This window comes from Diabrotica undecimpunctata, chromosome 6 (assembly GCF_040954645.1).
Source record: "Diabrotica undecimpunctata isolate CICGRU chromosome 6, icDiaUnde3, whole genome shotgun sequence".
Lineage (NCBI taxonomy): Eukaryota > Metazoa > Arthropoda > Insecta > Coleoptera > Chrysomelidae > Diabrotica > Diabrotica undecimpunctata.
Window position 1 is genome coordinate 45,053,696 of NC_092808.1, and position 19,791 is coordinate 45,073,486.

The 19,791-nt window shown below is 30.9% G+C and overlaps 1 pseudogene; it reads left to right on the forward strand.

Moving 5' to 3' along the window:
• The first annotated feature begins 5,437 nt into the window (after window positions 1–5,437).
• Window positions 5,438–10,760, forward strand: LOC140444323 (E3 SUMO-protein ligase ZBED1-like; annotated as a pseudogene).
• The last annotated feature ends 9,031 nt before the right edge of the window (window positions 10,761–19,791 follow it).

Below are 19,791 nucleotides of genomic sequence, written 5' to 3' on the forward strand. Positions count from 1 at the left end.
TAGGTACGACAGAGCAGAAAGAGAAGCAGAATTAGGTATATAGATATATGGTGCATCATTTCCAGTATATAAACAACATTTGACCTGTAATAGGAGTATAGTAAATGAAGGAGTGAATCAATATTTTGATAAAAATGTATATTTTATTTTCATATATGTATAAAAGGAGTTGAATGCAAAAAATTTTTTACACACACTCTGCAATAAAATTCATTGTTTATTTTGTTATTAATAAAAAAATACAATACAATACACTGCAGCATAATTCAATATAATACTACAATACAAATTAAAATGCAATATTTATAAGTATTTAAAAATGACAATAATATACATTAAAAAATACACTACAATACAGTGCAACATAATTCGATATAATAATACAATACAAATTAAAATGGAATATTCAGAAGTCTTTAAAAATGACAATAATATACATAACTGTTTTACTTACCCATATGTTTAATTTACCATGATAATAATATTAATAAAAATGTCCTTCCCGACTGGGAATCGAACCCCGGTTTCCCGCGTGACAGATGGGGATACTGACTACTATACTACCGAGGACTACATTAATGATCTTTAACACTTTCTATAAAAATGACGTGTCACGATAGGATTTATTGATTTCCTTACTTTTGACAAAACATAACCTAAGATATCACAAAGATTAAAAAATATTGTTTGGTGATACAACTGTCAATTTATCTGACATTGACAAATACAATATTTAATTGTTATTTGTTCTGTATATTAGTACAGATTTGAACTTTCTTGAGATATTTACAAGTTTTAATTTATAATTTAACATGCCTAACGAGGCTTGTTACTCCCGTTCAAATTTCCGATTCACTCCCGTGCAAATTTTCAAAGTCAAACGCGCGTATAGAAGTATAACTTCAAAAACCAACAACTCGGAAATTTTCATTTTATTTTAAAATTTAGCATTTTTGCGTATATTACATATATTTAATAAAATTAACGTGAGGTTTTTAAATATTTCAAAAATAAAAAAGGAAATTCATCTTGGGATTCGAACTCACATACACCAGCGTATGAACCAAATACGTAAAATATTTGCCAATTAGACATGACACAAACATATTTCAAAATTGACAGTTCTTGGTCATACAGTGATTTATTGAGATTAATATTTTGAAATACAAAAGACTAAAATAGTTATAAACATTTAATAAATAATACAAAACATATCACATAAATAATAATATTAATAAATATTATATTATATATATATATAATATATATAATATTATATATATACAAAAGGAACATTTTTATTCTCGAGAGAGGAAGAGAGAAAATATATCTCCTATCTCTCTCTTACTCATTATCTTACATATGTAATGATTTCACCGATTAACTCCCATACAAATTTCCAACGTTGAGCGCGCGTATAGAAGTATAACTTCAAAAACGGACAGTAAAACCAAAGTAGCTACACTCATTTTTCCAACTAAAACAATTTTAAAAAGTTACAAAAGCTCCCCGGTAGCTCGATAAAATGTAGTAGGATTTGGAAGGTATATGTACGAGGACAGTAATTAAGTATTCATATTTATTCTTACGAATTATATTTCTATTAGAGTACAGAAACCGGTTAATAATGCTTGACATATTTCATATAGATATTTTTGTCTGTACTTAATTCATTGACCACATTTTTTGGCAAGTCAACAAATTATCATTCACAGCGGAAAAAGTCACGGTGGGTTTATTTTCATAAGCAACTGTTTTCCAATAGGTCCGGAGTATTCTCTAGCAAGGCATGAAGCAAACAAACGCACCATTGTAACAGTCTTTCCAAATACTCCTCTAAATATTGAATCACACCACCCTTCCAGCCAATATTAGTTGCAGTTCGATCACATCCAACGCAAATTACATCATCTAAATTTAAACTTTGACCCTCAAAAAAAGTTGTTATCAAAGTAAAAATTCCATTTGCAGTGCCATAACTAGGCGTGTCCCAAATAAATTGATCCGGGTTCTGATAAAAATGAGATGTGGTCTTCCAAAATATCTTTGCGATGGTAACGATTCCCTATTTTCTCATTTATCAGGGTCTTGCCCTTTCGTCCATCAAATTAAATCCTATTTACAACAATACCTGTAAGATCTTTTGAAGCATATTTTCGGGCTTTGCATACAGCTCTGTCGATTTTATTTTTGTCAATAACCAGTGTCAGATCTTCAGTAGAAACCAAACCCACGTCAACAAAAACGCCAGAAGTAACAGTAGCAGCAGATCGCATCGATAAACCGTATCTATCACTGACTTTAGCAACTGTTGGCAACCGCAATGTATTTCTATTAAACGTGGAAGTCGACGGTGTCTCTGTTGAGAAAATGTCAGGCACTGCTTCTTCATCACAATTTGCTGATATAGAATCGGTCGTTTGAGTAGCACACAACTGTTTTGTTGCCCTCATTGATTCTTCTATTTTTCTCTGCTGTCGTTTCATGAATCTGGCAGTTTCTTTCTTATCAACACCGCCTATAACCATTTTCCTGTCATTTCTTTGATCCAACAGAAAGTCTCTATCACTGATGGGAATTTTTTTATGTTTTAAACATGAACAAGATTCAATAGAAATACATTTACAAACAGCAACGTCGAAAGGCTTTTCAGCTGACTCTACAAAATACTTCACTTTGTTTTTAGAACTGTTATTTCGTTTGCTTTTGGGGTGTCTTTTCAAACTGAGGTACTTTTCGAAATAATATTTTAGTAACTGAATAATCCGTTCCTCAGTTACGATTGGAATCAAAGCTTTTGTTCAAATAATAATAAATTCTTCAGAAACAATGGCAGATATTTCTGAATTGGATGGATCCTTTCCATTATATTTTAATTTTAGATCGTTCTTCACAAATAAAATACATTTCATAACATCTCTTATAGTTGGTAGCTGTCGATCGTCAAGTTCTTTGTAGGGTCCCATTATAAAAGAAGTAGTCTCACTACGCCTAGAACTCATGATTTAAAATTCACAAAATCAGCTTTTGACACTAGAACAAACGCAACTGTAATGATGTTGAACGTTGAATGACGTCTCGACTCGACCACCCCGAGCCACCTTCTCCTTCGACTCGTCTTTCTCCTACCATCAAAGCAGATCTGACGTAACCAAAGTTCACAGAATTCTCCAAACTTTAACAAAACGTATAATACCACGTAGTATTATACAATAGTACAGTACAAGCTCAATTTATTTTAGTTCAGGAGCCGAAAAAATAGCACAAAAATGACAATTTTCCAAACTTTGAAAATCGGTAGAACCCGATAGATATATTTTTATTTTTTTAAATAATTTAATTTAATTTTATTTTTAAATATACTGTGATAATCTATTGGCAATTACATAAATTTTAAGAGGTTTGCATTAAATAATGTTTTATATTTAGTTCAGGATGCGAAATTAAGTACAGTAAAATATTACCATAAAAATGACAATTTTTCAAAACTTTAAAGTTCGGTAGATCTCTAAAGACATATTGTTATAATTTTTTTTTTAAATATTTTGATAATTTACGAGCAATTACCCCAATTTCAAGAGGTCTTGTATTAAAAAAAACAAAAACGGATTTTTCGGGAAACCCTACTATACACTGTCGAGCATAAAATTAGGGTCACCCCGTAATTTGAATTTATTTCAGAAATTATTGTTCGTTTTTAAATATTTTCGGTTGTATTATAGTTTACTAACGGATTGATTCAAGCAACCAACGTTTTTGTCCCTTAAAGTTTTTTAAAAGTAAGAAAAAAAAACAATTTTCCTTTGATATAATTAATATTGAAAAGGCACAATTTTAATATAACTTGAGTAGTAAGTATTCCCGTCTTTGGTAGTAATAATAGCTTGCTAATGACGATTTATGCTTTAAATCAAATTTTGGATTTATTCTATGGAAGATTGTTCTATTGCTGCATCAATATGTCGCGAAGGTATCTTGAATTTTTTGGTGCCGGTACGTGACTCTGTGACTTTCTTAATGTTATCCCAAAGATGTTCTATGATATTGATATCCGGACTGCAAGCAGGCCTAACGAATCGTGTGATTTCAATCCCGTCAAGATACTCAGTAACTATCCGATCAGTGTGGGGCCATGCATAATCATGAACTTTGCGTCATCTTCACAAATAACCATAAATTGTAAAACATAGTCGTCTAGAACCTATGCCAAGTACCTATGCGGAGTCACTGTCCCACTCTCGATAAAGACTAACTCGGTCTTAAGAATTATTAAGAATTTAATAGATTAAAAATTTCTAAACTAAATTTTAATTACGGGGTAATTCTCATTTTATGCTCGGCAGTGTATTGTAATACAGGGTGTAACAAAAAGGTTGGCCATAAATTAATTCGTTTATTCTGGAACCAAAAATAGGTCGATTAAACCTAATTTACCTTAGTACAAAATGTGCACATAAAAAAAGTTACAGCCCTTTAAAGTTAGAAAATGAAGATCAATTTTTTTCAATATATCGACAACTTTTAGAGATAATATATTGAAAATGGACATGTAGCTTTCTTATGGCAAGAATATCTTTAAAATAATAACAGTGAAGTTTTTACACCCCATAAAAATTATATGGGGGTTTTGTTTCCTTAAACCTCCCAAATGTTTGTATATATTTCAATTAAATTATTATTGTGGTAACATTAGTTAAACACAATGTTTTTAAAACTTTTATGCTCAATAGTACTTTTTCGATAAGCCAGCTTTTATCAAGATTCGGCTTCTTTTTTAACATGTCTCAAAATTTCTTAGTACCTAACAAAATGTAAATATAAATACATTTTCATATTATTACCAGGTCTCTATCGTCTTACTTAACCATTTACAAATATCTGGTGGATTTTACAAATGTTCAAAATGACCTTCATTTTCTTGAATACACGTTCGACGCCATTTTAAAAAGAAAAATCCAGTATTTTTTAAATCGCGGGCTTCTGACGAAATCGATTTGTAGCTTCGATGATTCTATTCCTTAGTTGTTGTTCGTTCATAATTTGTACGGAATATACGTACCCTTTCATAAAACTACAGAACCAAAAGTCAATTTGGTTAGGATCTGCACCTCTGGTTGGCCAAGAAATAGGTGCATCAGGGCACCTTCCAATGCAACGTCCAGGATACTAATCAAAAAAATACTCTTTTATTTCATTATGGTAAGGTGCTGGAGCAACATGCTGTAAAAACCAGATATTTTTCTTGACTGTGAGATTGACCTCGTAGTCTCTGGTAATAAGTTTTTGTAGAAAGTATAAATAATTTTCACCTTTAAAATTGTTTGGAAGAAATACTGGCCCTTTTAGGTTATTATCCACAATTCCTGCTCAAACATTGACTTTAAAATTTCTTTTGTGATGAGAGACTTTCCAGATATGCGTGTTATGATGGTTCGTAATGCCATTTCTATTAAAGGTAGCTTTGTCGGTAAACAAAACATGATTAATAAAATTTACATTTTGTGTGTTGTTATTGCATAAATAACACTGGCGATCTTTTGCATGCCACAAAATAATATGAGAAACATCTAATTGAGCCGCTACTACCCTTGCACTGCTTCCAGGGATTTCTTTAATTGCTTTTAAAATCTCTATATTGTTTGTGTCTACTTTTAGTTGAACAATATTATCATTTTAACCTGTCACCTAATTTAAATATCATAAAACTTTTTGATTTGTATGTGAAAAGTGAAGAACCAGCAGTGAAGGTATCCAAATTCGTCTTTTCGAAGATTTTAATCTTCATTTCAGTTATCATCTTACTGAGATTTGCAAACGTTGTGACGCTTATAACATGAAAATAAAAAGCTTTGAAGGTATAGAAAAAATCTGAATTTAAACAGAAAAAGGGTTACACCTACGGAAGGTAGAAGCAGCTCGAAGTGGAATAAAGGAAGATGCAGCCAAGGATAAAGATACCACAACAGTAATTACATTTAATTTAATAAAAACTTTAGTTACTTCTAGTATTTTTATGGGAGTGGCTTATTCCAGGACACAGCTGTGGACGTATTATTTTGGCATCGACAATCTAACGACCAGTCAGGTACACATGTATGTATGGCATGAAAGCATAGCCCTACGTGGCCTGCAAGAAATTAGTTCTTGAATTTTACACTACGTAAAAACGTATGTTACCACACTGGTTTTGATCTTGTACAGCGATCAATGCGGAGGTCAGAATCGAAATTAAACTGGCATCTATTTGTACATACATGAGTGTCTCCAATACTTTCAGTCCCGCAGTCATACATCACAATTTTCTAGTTTTTGGTCACTCCTATTTGCCATGATTTGTGGAAATACTTTGACAAATGCTTTGAAGATAAAAATTATGCAAAATTCCGATTATGTTCTAAAAGAATTCAAAACATGGGGCAATACATCCAATTTAAAGTACCACCTAAGCAGTATACATAAACAATTTTACAAGAATGTTAAGTCTAATATTTCTATAAAAAAGGTCAACAGTGATGTACAAGAAAGTATAGATGTAATTCTTCATTTTTAGAAATATTAACATCATCGTCTTCTTTTACTCTACAGCCTATAGTACAAATGGTCTCCCACTCCTTACAAAAGACAAAAAACAATAGTAGAGTCTGTTAAAAGGTTAGAAGCTATTCTTGGTTCACAAATTGTTGAGAGCACGAAATGTGCCTCAAAGTCATAAAACGGTCGTAAATCATAGGCGTTCCTAAGGTGAGGTGTTTATTCATTAAATAATAATATAATGTTTTAATACTGTTATATATAATATTGATAATATTTTAATACTAATATATTTAGCAAAAAAACAATTAAACGTTTTTGATCGCATGTAATTTACGGCTCGTCGGTGTTTCCGCGTTTACGGCAGTAATTAGCGTCTCGAATATTTCTTTTGCGAATTATATGCAGTGCTTGAGTAATTTTTTATTCCATATACCTATGAACATATACGTACCTTTCGCTAGTGCTCGTTTTGTTGGATTGTTTGTGATGGCTTCATCCTCAAGTTTTACACCGGTACTGTTGCGTACAGTCAGTAAGTCTGTCTATTCACCAAGAGAGAAGACTATTGTCCTGAATGTTCACGATGCTCTGGTTTCTCAGAATCCCACAAACACTGTTCGCAACATAGTCGAAAGTTGTGCCAACATAATTAGCGTAGGAGAGTCAACTATGTATAGGTTCCTATCAGAAAGAAAAAAACACGGTATATCTAACCCAAACACAAACGAACACTTAAAGAGAGTAAAAAAGCCTATTGAAATTGATGAATTTGCCAAAAATGGTATTCAAAGGAAAATTCATGGATTTTTTTTTCAAAAAAGAAATACCAAACCTAAACAAAATTTTACAAGAAGTTAGAGACGACCCGGATTTGCCTCATATCGGACGAACTAAATTGTGGCAAGTTTTAAAAGAGTTAAATTTCCGGTTGGAGAAATCAGACCAAAAATCACTTTTGATTGACCGGGAGGAGATAATATGTTGAAGAAGAAATTATCTAAGATCCATACGAAAATTCCGGGCCGAAGGAAGGCCAATCTTTTACCAGGATGAAACGTGGGTAAACTCAGGTCATACTCTAAAAATTTGGTCAAAAAAAATATATTAAGCTCCAGGCAAGCCTTTATGGAAGGTTGGTCTACTGGTATCTCCCCACCTTCTGGTAAAGGCAGTAGATTAATAATTTCTCACATTGGCAGTGAAAAGGGATTTGTTAAGCATGGTTTGTTGGAATTTCAGTTTAAAAACACAAAAGACTATCACGAGGAGATGACAGCTGATGTTTTCGAAGAGTATTTTGAGCAGATGATTAAACACATAACACCAAATTCAATTACAGTATTAGATAATGAACCTTATCATTCACGACTAGTAGAAAGACTTCCAACGACTGCGTGGAAGAAACAGGATATTCTTGACTGGCTGCGGAATAAGCACCTGCCTTACGAAGATGGAATGGTAAAAGCAGAACTTTTAAAAATTGCCCGGCAACACAAATCTAAGTTCACGAAATACGTAGTTGACAAAATGGCGGAAAGGCGAAACATCACAGTCTTTAGACTTTTACCCTACCACTGCGAAATACATCCAATTGAACACATTTGAGCACAAATGAAAAGTTATGTGACTAGAAAAAATACGTCATATAAAATACAAGTTGTACGTGAATTATTATACGAGTCTTTATAACATATTACAAAACAAAACTGGAAAGATGCAGTAGAGATACAACCGCTAATTATTAACCCTCAAGACGACTCGGATTCCGAAGTTGATTCTATTTATTTTGAATTTGAATAGTTTTCTAATCGTAATTATATAAGGTAAGTAATAGTAGTTGTAATCGTAAGGTATTAAAGGGGAAAGGCGCAAAATGTCGCCTGTCAAAATGTTCAATGCGTTTTAAATGTATCCATTTTTTTTTCAAATCCTGAGAAAACTAAAAAGAATTTTTGAAAAATTTAAAGCAGAATGAAATATTTATTAGAATTAATCAAAAGTTTCTTTTGCATGCAATATTTTCAATTAAAAATTATACTATATATTCTCTTTTATTTTCACCCCTGTTATATAACATATTAAAATAAACATTGTAGAAGTGTTCAGGGACTTTTTGCCCTGAGTAATAATGTAATCTTTCATTCTGGGTTTAAATTTTTCAAAATTATTTATTAGTTTTCTCCGGATTCGAAAATAATGGATACATTTAAAACACATTGAAAATTTTGCCAGGCGACATTTGGCGCTTTTTTCCTTAATTAAATAAATGTATCTTTTACAAATGGCAAGAAACTTTTTATTTTTGAAAAAAATAAATAAGTTTTATTAAAAAATACAATTTACACAAGTACAATTTAAAAAATATATTTATTTAGTTTAAATAAATTTTTCAATCATATACTCTACGACACTGGTAGGTCATCTCTAACCATTCAAAATACCCCCGTAATAGGATTATAAGGTATTGTATTCCTTCAGATATAAGGTGGGTTAGTCGAAAACATCTTAAACCTTCAGTTTTAGTGTAGTTTTTACTATTATATCGTATTACCTATCCTCTCTGTATTTCAGTTTTGTAATTAGGGTTAAACTTGTAGTGAGCTATCAACAAATTGTGAACCGACTATAGATAGAAAGTGGTACAAAATATTTAAAAATCACAAATTCCATTCTGTATATGATTTGTCGGGAGTACCAGCCGATATTCATTGTCAATAATGAGGGTTTTCAAAACCTAATTACAACAGCTCACTAGTGGCCTCTACAAAATACCTTCCAGGAAAACTATTAATACTATTTTAGATAAAAATACATTGCGGTAATAAATTTGTTTCGCCAAAAAATACAATCTTATATCGTATATTATTACTATAGACTGAAACAATGCAATCTAAAAGTTTTATTGGGCTAATAGTATATTTTGTTAATGATCTTAAAATATATTCTGTGGCATTGGGAGTCACTGAGTTATGTCAGTCACATACAGGAAAATATTTGTGCGATGTGTTAACTACCGTTATTGAAGATTGGCATGTTATGACGGAACATATTTCCGCCATAATTACTGATGGAGTCGCAAATATCAAGAATGCAGTGGTGACAATCTTTGGGAAAGAAAAACATCTGCACTGTTTTGCACATCAAATTAATTTAGTCGCTCAACGAGCTATTGGATCTTATGTATCCTTGACAGAACTGTTAAAAAAATGAAACAAATAATAACATGGTTTAAGCATAGTCTAAATGCTAGTGATGAGCTAAGAAAAGCCCAAAACCCAGATAATGTGAAAAAACTAATTCAAGTTTCCACTAGATGAAATTCAACTTACTATTCCATTACTAGATTTCTCGAATTAAGAGATATAATTAATCAAATTGTTAATCGATATTCATCAGCACCTGGAATAATTAATGCTCGAGAAGCAAAACAGTTAAAAGAGGTTCAAGATACATTGCTTCCCCTTGAAACTGCTACAAAACAACTGTCTGGTGAAAAATACACAACTAGTAGCATTGCCATTCCAATGATTTTTAATATAAAGAAGAAAATTGAAGTAAGTACACCTAAATATGAAATTGGAAAGAAATTAAAAGAATCTCTCTTAGAAAAATGTAACAAACGTTTTGGAATGGCAGAACAAGTTCACTTACTAGCAGTTTCAACGCTTTTCGATCCTCGTTTTAAGAAGATGTATTTTACATCTTCATTAGATTGTACAAAAACAGTTCGAAGTCTACAAGAGGAAATGCAACTGAAGATGGACATCTCTCAACAAAGCTTTTCTACCGTTAATGAACATAAAGAACCAGGTAAACATTTTTTTGTCTTAATTCGTTGCCTGATAATTAATCTAAATTCTAATTGTTTTAGCTATACCCGAAGGATTTGATTTATGGCAAGATCACTCAAGATTAATCTCTGAAAATACAAAAGAAATATCAACATCTGCCTCTTCATCTGAGTTATCTATATTTATTTAAAAAGCTTAGTTTTATCAATAAAAGTAGACCCTATTAAATGGTGGGAAGAAAATAAACCTACGAACCCGAATTTGGCAATTATAGCACATAAATATTTAGCAGTTGTAGCCACATCTCTACTGTCAGAACGACTCTTTTCTAAATCTGGCCAAATAATAACTCAGCAACGAAATAAGATACAAGAAAAGCTTCTATCTAAACTATTATTTTTACACGATATTGATAAGCATTATTGGGACTTATAATATTAATATATTACTATTTGTTTGTTTTCTAATAATTTGTTTGTGTTTAAGATATCTATTAAGAAATAATTTTTAATTGTTACATCCCTTTTTTCAGTAATTAAATCAAGTTTATGTAATACTTATTTAATTTATTTTTTTCACATTACTCAACATTTGTAAAAACATCGATGTTTTCTTTTTGATATATCGCTACTATCCATGTTCAGGTTCGATGTTACCATCGATGCTCAACATCGATGTTTTTTACCGATGTCGCATCCCTACATGAGACAGAGACTTTGGAGTGATTGAAAAAAAAAAACAAAACGATATTTTAAAGATATTTTTTTGCCAGACGGTTGGGTGAAGTTATTTTCAATTTCAAAGAGGATAATATATTTTAGTTATGTAAAGAACATCCCAGAGGTACTTTTCAGTGCGTCACAGTTTTTCGATTTCTTTCTAATGCATTAAGTTGGGTGTGATGGAAAAACCGGTAGTTCCGTGATTAAACCAAAATATATTGCAGCGTTAGAATAACCTTACATACATAAGCGGTTCTTTCCTAACCTACGTTTGATTCGTTGATATTTAGATGCGCGCTTTCTCTAGCCAATCAAATACGCCTTATTACCGATAGTTGACGTAAAACTTCGTCCATGCTGGTCATTCTTTCGAAGTGTTAAACAGCAAGTGACGGCTGTCGTTCAGGTCAGTATTTGTACATAGTATTGCACTATTGCGTGTTTATTTGTATTTGTGTAGGGCCAAGATGACAAGATATACGGAAAAAGAAGATTAAAATTACTTAGATATTTTGAATTGGAAAAGGAAGCTGGCCAAACATTTTTACCAATTTCTGCTATTCGTGAAGTATATAATTATTAATTAAGTATTTTATTACCCTGAAAATAAAATTGTTTTATTTACTGTTTATTTCAGCGTGTTACTGAGGCGTTAGAACTTTCTTCTCTAATTAATGTTTTGCTAGGTTATGGCCGAAATATTTCACCATAAATTGGTCTAAGGATATATTTTTAAGGAAACTCTCCACTGGCAGTATTTTTATATAATTTTCTATTACACTGATATTCAAATTCTACTTTTCAGTGTTTTCAATAAACTATTATTATTACGCATTAGTGAATAAATAGCTTTTATGATTAGAATTATATTTTATTTATGTAATTAATTTATAAGTTACCTAATAAATTTTTGAAAACAGTCTTTTTGTGTTACTTATACTAGGGCCAAAAAGCAGTAATGAGAATAGAAGACATAACATCAAAAGAAATAAAAGTACAAAGAGTTGTTCGACAAGGGTGTATACATTCACCAGTATTATTTAATATATTATACTCGGAAGACATATTAAGTAAGGAAATGGATTAACGAAATGTAGGTATTAGAATTAATGACATGATCATAAATAACCTAAGATACGCTGATGATACAGTTCTTTTCGCCGAATTACATGAAGACCTACGGATACTTCTTAATTAGGTGGGCGCAGTAAGTGAAGAAGAATATGGACCATCACTCAACAGAGCAAGAAATATATGATAATAACACAGACAACTCAGGACATTCGTGATATATATGTACAGAATCAGACTGTTGAAATAGTAAGAGAATTCAAATACCTATATACACCTATTAATGAAAACAATGACAGCTCTCAAGACTTATGAATCAGAATCGAACAGGCTAGAAGCGCATTTACAAGAATACAGAGGCTTCTCTGCTGTAGAAACTTAAACCTTAAGTTAAAAATATGACTGCTGAGATGCTATGTGCTATCCTTATTTTAATACTGGATGGAAGCGTGGACACTGAAAAAAATTGACGTGAGGAGACAGATGGCATTCGAGATGCGGATGTACCGAAGAGTACAATAGATCTCATGGGTAGATGGAATAACCAACGTTAAGGTAATGTGATGTATGTATAAGAAAAGAGAAGTACTAACAATTAAGAAGAGAAAAGTGGGATATATGGGTCATGTGATGAGAGGAGATAAATATCTAATACTCTAGGTCATTATGCAAGGAAAATCCGGAGAAAAAGGACTTCTTTTTTAAATTTTATAAATATAATAAACCATATTTATAAATTTAATAAACAATATTGTTTACTTTTTATTTTTATTAATATACGGGATTATCCCCATTACAAAAAAAATATATCTTAACATATTTTGTAATAATCAAATCTACTCAGATGACCTTGCAATAAAAATACTAGTAATTCCACAAGCTTTTCACCTGCGGCTAAGTACGATCCTGGCATCTGTCAGATTCTTCAATAGTTATATGAAATAATTCTCGACACACCTAATTCATTCTATGACGTCATAATTACTGACGCACTGAAAAGTACCCCTGGGATGTTCTTTATTTAAAATGACCCCTGAAAATTTTAAGTCTACTGAAAAACTAGAGAAATTAGTTACACACCGGAAAAGAGGGAGCAAGATATAAAAGCAGAATGGCTTAAAATACAGTGACTAATGTTCAAAGCAGAAGAGCCCTTTAACATGTATTTTAAATATTATAATAACGAGAGTGTATTATATAATTGTGTTGACGTCTCAAAAAAAAAAAAGATAAAAAGAGAAAACTTCTACTGGTGCATCCTCTATCCTGCTGGAAGATCCATAAAGCAACTAAAATATAAAAACCTTAAGAGTCTTCTTCCTTACATTCCGCCGGTCTATCATGAATCCTAAACAAACCTGAAGACAAACGTGGAGGTAATAGATAATGATATTGGATCGGAAACAGATGAATAGGTGACCCAAGTGGAAGTTGTTTTTTTGTACAAGCTTAATATTTGACATACTGGCCCAACTGACTTTCTTTTGTAAAAGAAAAGATTTTTGTTAAGATTCTGCTCATTCGACTCATATAATCTCTAGGGTTCCAGGAATGTTTCTGTAAGTGAATAGAATAATACTGGTTAATAAAAAAAACTGGTTTTATTTTTAGCTCAATTCTTTAGTTGCCAATATCTCAAAACATCATTTTGACACTTAGGCCATTGTGCTTCTAAGAGACTCAAATTCAAATCAATATCAAACATCCTACAGAAGGGATTATCACTCTGTACATATACACGATTGAAACAAAACCCAACGTTCTGCCATAGATACTAAATACAACTTCAATACTTATCGGATTATATCCCAAATTTATTTAGTTAACTTTTGTAAACCACTTTATCTTTTATTTTGTTTGTTTTTGCTATAAAAGAAGAAAATAATATAAACACAACAAACTTTTTGCTTTCTAACGCCGACAAACTACGTTTTCCGAGTCACAAAACTTTTTTATTGTAATACTCCACGTTTTTAATCAAAATCCCAGTAAGCACAAGCTATTTACCGCAATCGAACAAAAGAGATATTTCTAGTTACAAAGTACATATTAAGGTAGATACATCAATATTTATTCAGTTCTGAACGAAGGGAAGAATGTCAGGAAGTTGAAAGTTTGGTAAACCGCTCTCTTTATTGGCTATAATTGTTTGGGATAAAACTTCGTAGAAGTTCTTCGGGAAAGTTTGGAAGCCATTCAATCTAAAATTATGACGCACAATACAGACGCCCTTTGTTATTAGTTTGTTTGGTGGTTATTCAATTAACTAGTTGGCAATGTCTTTCTGTATTTCAGCAGGGTGAGAAATAGTTTGCTTTTGGTTATATTATATAGACAATACTTTAAATTGACACCAATTTCAGTATTGTATTTAATTGAATAAGTGTTGCGAAAGTTACAGAAATTTTGGGATTATCGTAGCGCTTACTCCCTTATATTATTATGTTGTTATTTATAACGCATAAAATACATTTCAGTTAATTTATTTGTCAATATATAAGATAAATTACATATCAAGTTACGGGGAATACGTAGATCTTACATCATACCGATTTGAAAATTTTGGAGTTTAAAGTTTGTAGTTAATTTACATAAACGGTGCATCCTAGCCCCCATTATTCACACACTGGAATTTTCTTAGTCATTAGTTACTTATGCGTAATATTGATATGACCTAATCGAAGTCGAGAAATTTTGACGGTGGGCTCTTTTTAAATTTACTAGGCGCCACGGTTTTACTGTCAATTTAATTTTATTTATGTTAGATTCTAATAAATCGCACTTATTTTGTTGCCACGCACTGATCCGCATTTCCGCATGATAAAATCATATGATTTTCGGTAATAATATCGGTAACACCAACATATTTAAATATCGCGCCTTATTCTTATGTCAATTCAGCAACATTCCCTTACCCAGAGACAACATTCTTAATTTATTTATTTATTTTTTGTTTGTTGCATTGATATTGAACCTATTATCTAATGTGTGCTATTATGTCGTATTTTTCTTCTTAGTCATAATTTTAGTTTCTTTATTAATTATTTTTAATTTGGTATAATATCAACACTATATTTGATATACCTTGTCCACGATTTCTTTGTAAGAGCCACCTGCAAGCCCAAAGGCGTCTGATCTTCCATTATAATGGTATCAAAATCTAATAGTCGATACCTATACTGTGTCTAATATCTCTATGACCATAAACAAAAAAAATCAATATAACCTCATTCATTGTCACTCATACAATAAGTCATAACTTATCAAGCAATGTAAACAAGATTTTTTAAAACATCATAGAAACGAGGAATCATAACAAATCTCATATGATATTGTCATATGATAAAATCATGTAGTGTAAAGTCTACTTAAGGCTATAGGGTTTTTAATGTATAGTTGACCAATTATTGTTAACGAGTTTAGAGAAACTGTGATAATGACGGAGTAAGAATGGTTTGTACTTTTGATATGCATGAGGGCTTGTAATATTGCATTTACTTTTGCTGTGTATAATAGTGCTGGCATTATTATAAATTGGGAAGAGGTATGTGGAGTGACAAGTGCTGCTTCTATGCCGTTTGCAGATTTGGAGGCATCTGTATAAATGCAAAAGCCTTCACCCCTAAGTATTAAGTTCCTTTAAAAATGACTGTCTGATTACTTTGGGTGATGTCTCCAATTTGTTATATTGGAGTAGTGTCTTATTGGTTTCGGGAATCATGATTAACCAGAAAGGGCGAGTTTTTACATTTAAAGAAAAGAGGTCATTAAATTGGAATTGCAGATCTTTTAAATGTCTTCGGACTCTTTTATAGAATGGTAATTGAACGCATTTTTTATTATTAATAAGTTTCTAAGTATCGGTCCGTAAGAGTTGGTTCTTCTGTAAGGCATTGGAGATTTTTTACTGGTGTGATTCTAAATGCACTTGTGGTAAATGCGAAGTGGTGTGTTTTGAATGATTTTAAATTGTTTTGTAATATATTTTTAAGCAGAGGCATATACAATAGCACCATATCATATTTTTGAACTAACCAGTGACTTATATATATTTAATAGTGTGCTTTCGTCCTTTCCCCATTTTTTATTTGATAATTTTTTCCTTACATTTAATCTATTTTGGCAAGACTTTTCTATTTCTGAAATAATGTTGTTTCCATGTTAGTTCTTGGTCGAATATCATTTAAAAAAACTTTATTTTGTCTGATAATATAAGCTGTCCTCAAAAAGTTTCGAAGGTGTTCTTTGGAGCCGGTGCCTTTTTGAGAAACCATGCATCTTGTTTTTAGTGGGGAGAATCGCACACCTACTGATTCATTCTAGCTTTAAGATCGTTGCAGATTTGTATTATTAATGGTGTCCATGGATAATGCGGTTTTTTGGCAAGGCAATCGGCTTTTTTGTTACCACTAATCCCGACATGAAATGGTACCCATATCAGAGTGACTGTTGAATTTTGTTTTATAAGAAGCTAATATGTGTCATGAATATCTTGGACAAGGGGATGGTTGGTGGATATAGAATTAATGGAGTGTATAGAGGAAAGTCAATCAGTGGATATGGCTATGGCTGTATTTAAATATTGTTAGGCATTTTTTCAAGCATGTGAGATTACTAATAGTTCACCAGTGTGTAGAGAGAAATTTTACAGAGTTCTATAGATGTTGAACAATGATTCCAGAATATCCAGCACCACTTTCAGTCTGTGAAGCATCAGTGTAAAGAACTATCTTATATATATATATATATATATATATATATATATATATATATATATATATATATATATACATTTGTTTATAAGTTTCAGAAAGAGAATTCTTAATGTATTAACACTGGTATCTTCCTTGTTAAATTTGGTGAGGGAAATATCATGATGTGGGAGTATGTTGGTCCAGTAGGAGTTATTGGAGAATGATAGAGTTCTGGTTTCAGGCAAATTTATATCTTTTAATAACGGCTGTCGAATACTACGACAAAAATCTATAATTACATGGTGGGTTGTTATGAGGTTGGTCTGATGATGTAATTTAAGAATATACTGGATTGGAGGGATTGGAAGAAATTACAGCAGCATAGGAGATAAGAAGGTTTTCTCGCCTAAGCCATAAACAACTAGAATAACTAAGCTTGCCAGACTAGAACGGAATGCTCCAAGACATAGGCGGATAGCCGTGTTGTGTATTGTATTTAGTGAATTTAAGGTTGATTTAGCTGCAGACATATATATGGAAATATATTGTTTATATATTGATAGAGAAAATGGCGGGATTTGTTTTAGATATAAATCAAGTCATAATTAATTTGCACTTTTATACATAAACGTGTGTTAGTGAGATAAAACTAAAAAGTTAGTTTTGAAAAACAGAAAAAGTTTAAATAGTGAAGTAGAAGTTGCACAATATAAACCTAGATTACCCTCTGAGACTGAGGGATATAAGTTAGAAATTCGTGAAAAATTTTATTATACATATATATATATATATATATATATATATATATATATATATATATATTGTTATGATGTGTTTTTTTTTGTTTGAATGATGAGCAATGAGTATTTTTAATAATATAATATATAGGGTTTTTATCGCGGTTCTCAAAGAATTAGCTTGTAAGTACTGTTTTAAATTATCTTTATTATAACTATTATGAAACACACATATATATCTAACCTAGTCAATGTAAATTTAAAATAAACTATCTTTAAACTGATATTCTTATAAAACTAATTAAATTCTATAGACAATCTAAAATTTAAACAAACTATAACAAAATTTTGTACCTTTCTTTCACTGAATGCCTAAATGAACTGTTTTCCACTAAGTATATAGATTCTAATCACCACTGAATGTCTTCGTACTTCAGTTATCCTTGTTTTTTTGTGAAATTACTTTTTCCAATTATCAGCTTCTACCAATTTAAGATATAGTTTTCTTCACCAGCATTTATACACCACCAACCAAACCAGCAAACAGCATTTATATTTATTCTTCTTTTCAATATACCAATATCCAATTATTATAAGTTGATTTATACTAATCTCCAACCACAATATAATTTAATTTCTTCCAATATACTTTTATAATCTTCAATAATTATTTGTGTATAATTATAAATGTGCATTAATTATATGCATAATTTTTAATCTTCATTTAACGCACTATATTAAACAATTTGACTATTTGTACCTGATTCTCTGACTCCAAATAATCTTTCATATTTCTTACTAAACTTTTCTGACTGACTTCTTGAAAATTCTGAACAATTTACTTCACTAAATGTGTCTAATAACTTTCATAATAAACTGGCCTGACTTCTGACTAAAAACTTCCAAAAACTGCTTGACTGATTTACTAAAACTGTGAACAATTGACTTCACTAATTAATTGTGTCTATCTTCTAACTTTCATAATAAACTGCTTGACTTCTAACTAAAAACTGCCATCTTGAATCCAAATCACGGGTATTTATATCTTTTCAATCTTCCAGAACCATCTGGTAAGAAATCATGTTCCAATTTGTTCTATCACTTCTATATAGATGTTCTCGAAAAAAATATCTGTTCCATCCACCGCCATAATCATTATTTCGAGAATGTTCGACCATAAACAATGGTCAAATTCTGCACTCTGGAGAATTCGTTAATGTTCCATTGATAATTTTGTTGACATTTAGGCTTTTCAGATCAGAATAAACATTCAAATTAGTAACTAACACTCTAATTTAATAAAATACACAATTCAAACAATATATTATTATAACCCCACTTAGATTCGTAAAAATTCTTAAACGTCACTTCAGAGTAAGTATATCTGTCACTCACGAGTATTTTTGGTTGCCTATGCACATGGCTCACTTATATATATTTACAATATTAAAATACAACATTTTACAATTATTATATGCTAATTTATTAAAAATGCCCTCACATAAATATATTTTATTAAATTCTCTAGTATTTAACTTCTTAAAATAACCAAATACTTGTTATATCTAAAATTATCTAGTATATAACTTACAAATTAATTTTTTATAAACCCCAATCGTCACAATATATATATATATATATATATATATATATATATATATATATATATATATATATGTATATATATTAATAATGCGTGTTTATGTAGAGATAGTGTTAAAAAAATTATAAGACAAAAATAAATAAATTTCTGTGGATAGTTTTCAAACAGATTGGGTTTAGGTTTAAAATGGAAAACAATAGAAAAGCCTTGTGTGAAAGAGCTAGTGTTGTTGACAAAAGAATCGAGCATTTAAGAAACTAATAATTTAAAAACAGAACGCTTTATTTGGATTATTAAGGCAAAACGTTGATTTTTGCTGATGATGGAATAATTGATGAGTCATATTATATTGTATGCGGGTGGAAGACATGCTTTTATTGATTGAGCGGATCATGTGTTTTCCTCAAAATCAAAATCGGCTGATTATCACGATAACATAAATACGGAGATGCTTGTGAAATAAATGAAGGAAAAACTGCTTCTAAATTTACATGAACCATCTATTGTAGTTTTGGATAACTCTCCATACCATTTAAAAATTTTAAATAAGCAACCTACAATACAAATGAAGATATTTATAACTCTTGATTAAATTGTAAGGTAATATCTTTCCATTTTTTCATTAAGACAGGTTTTGAG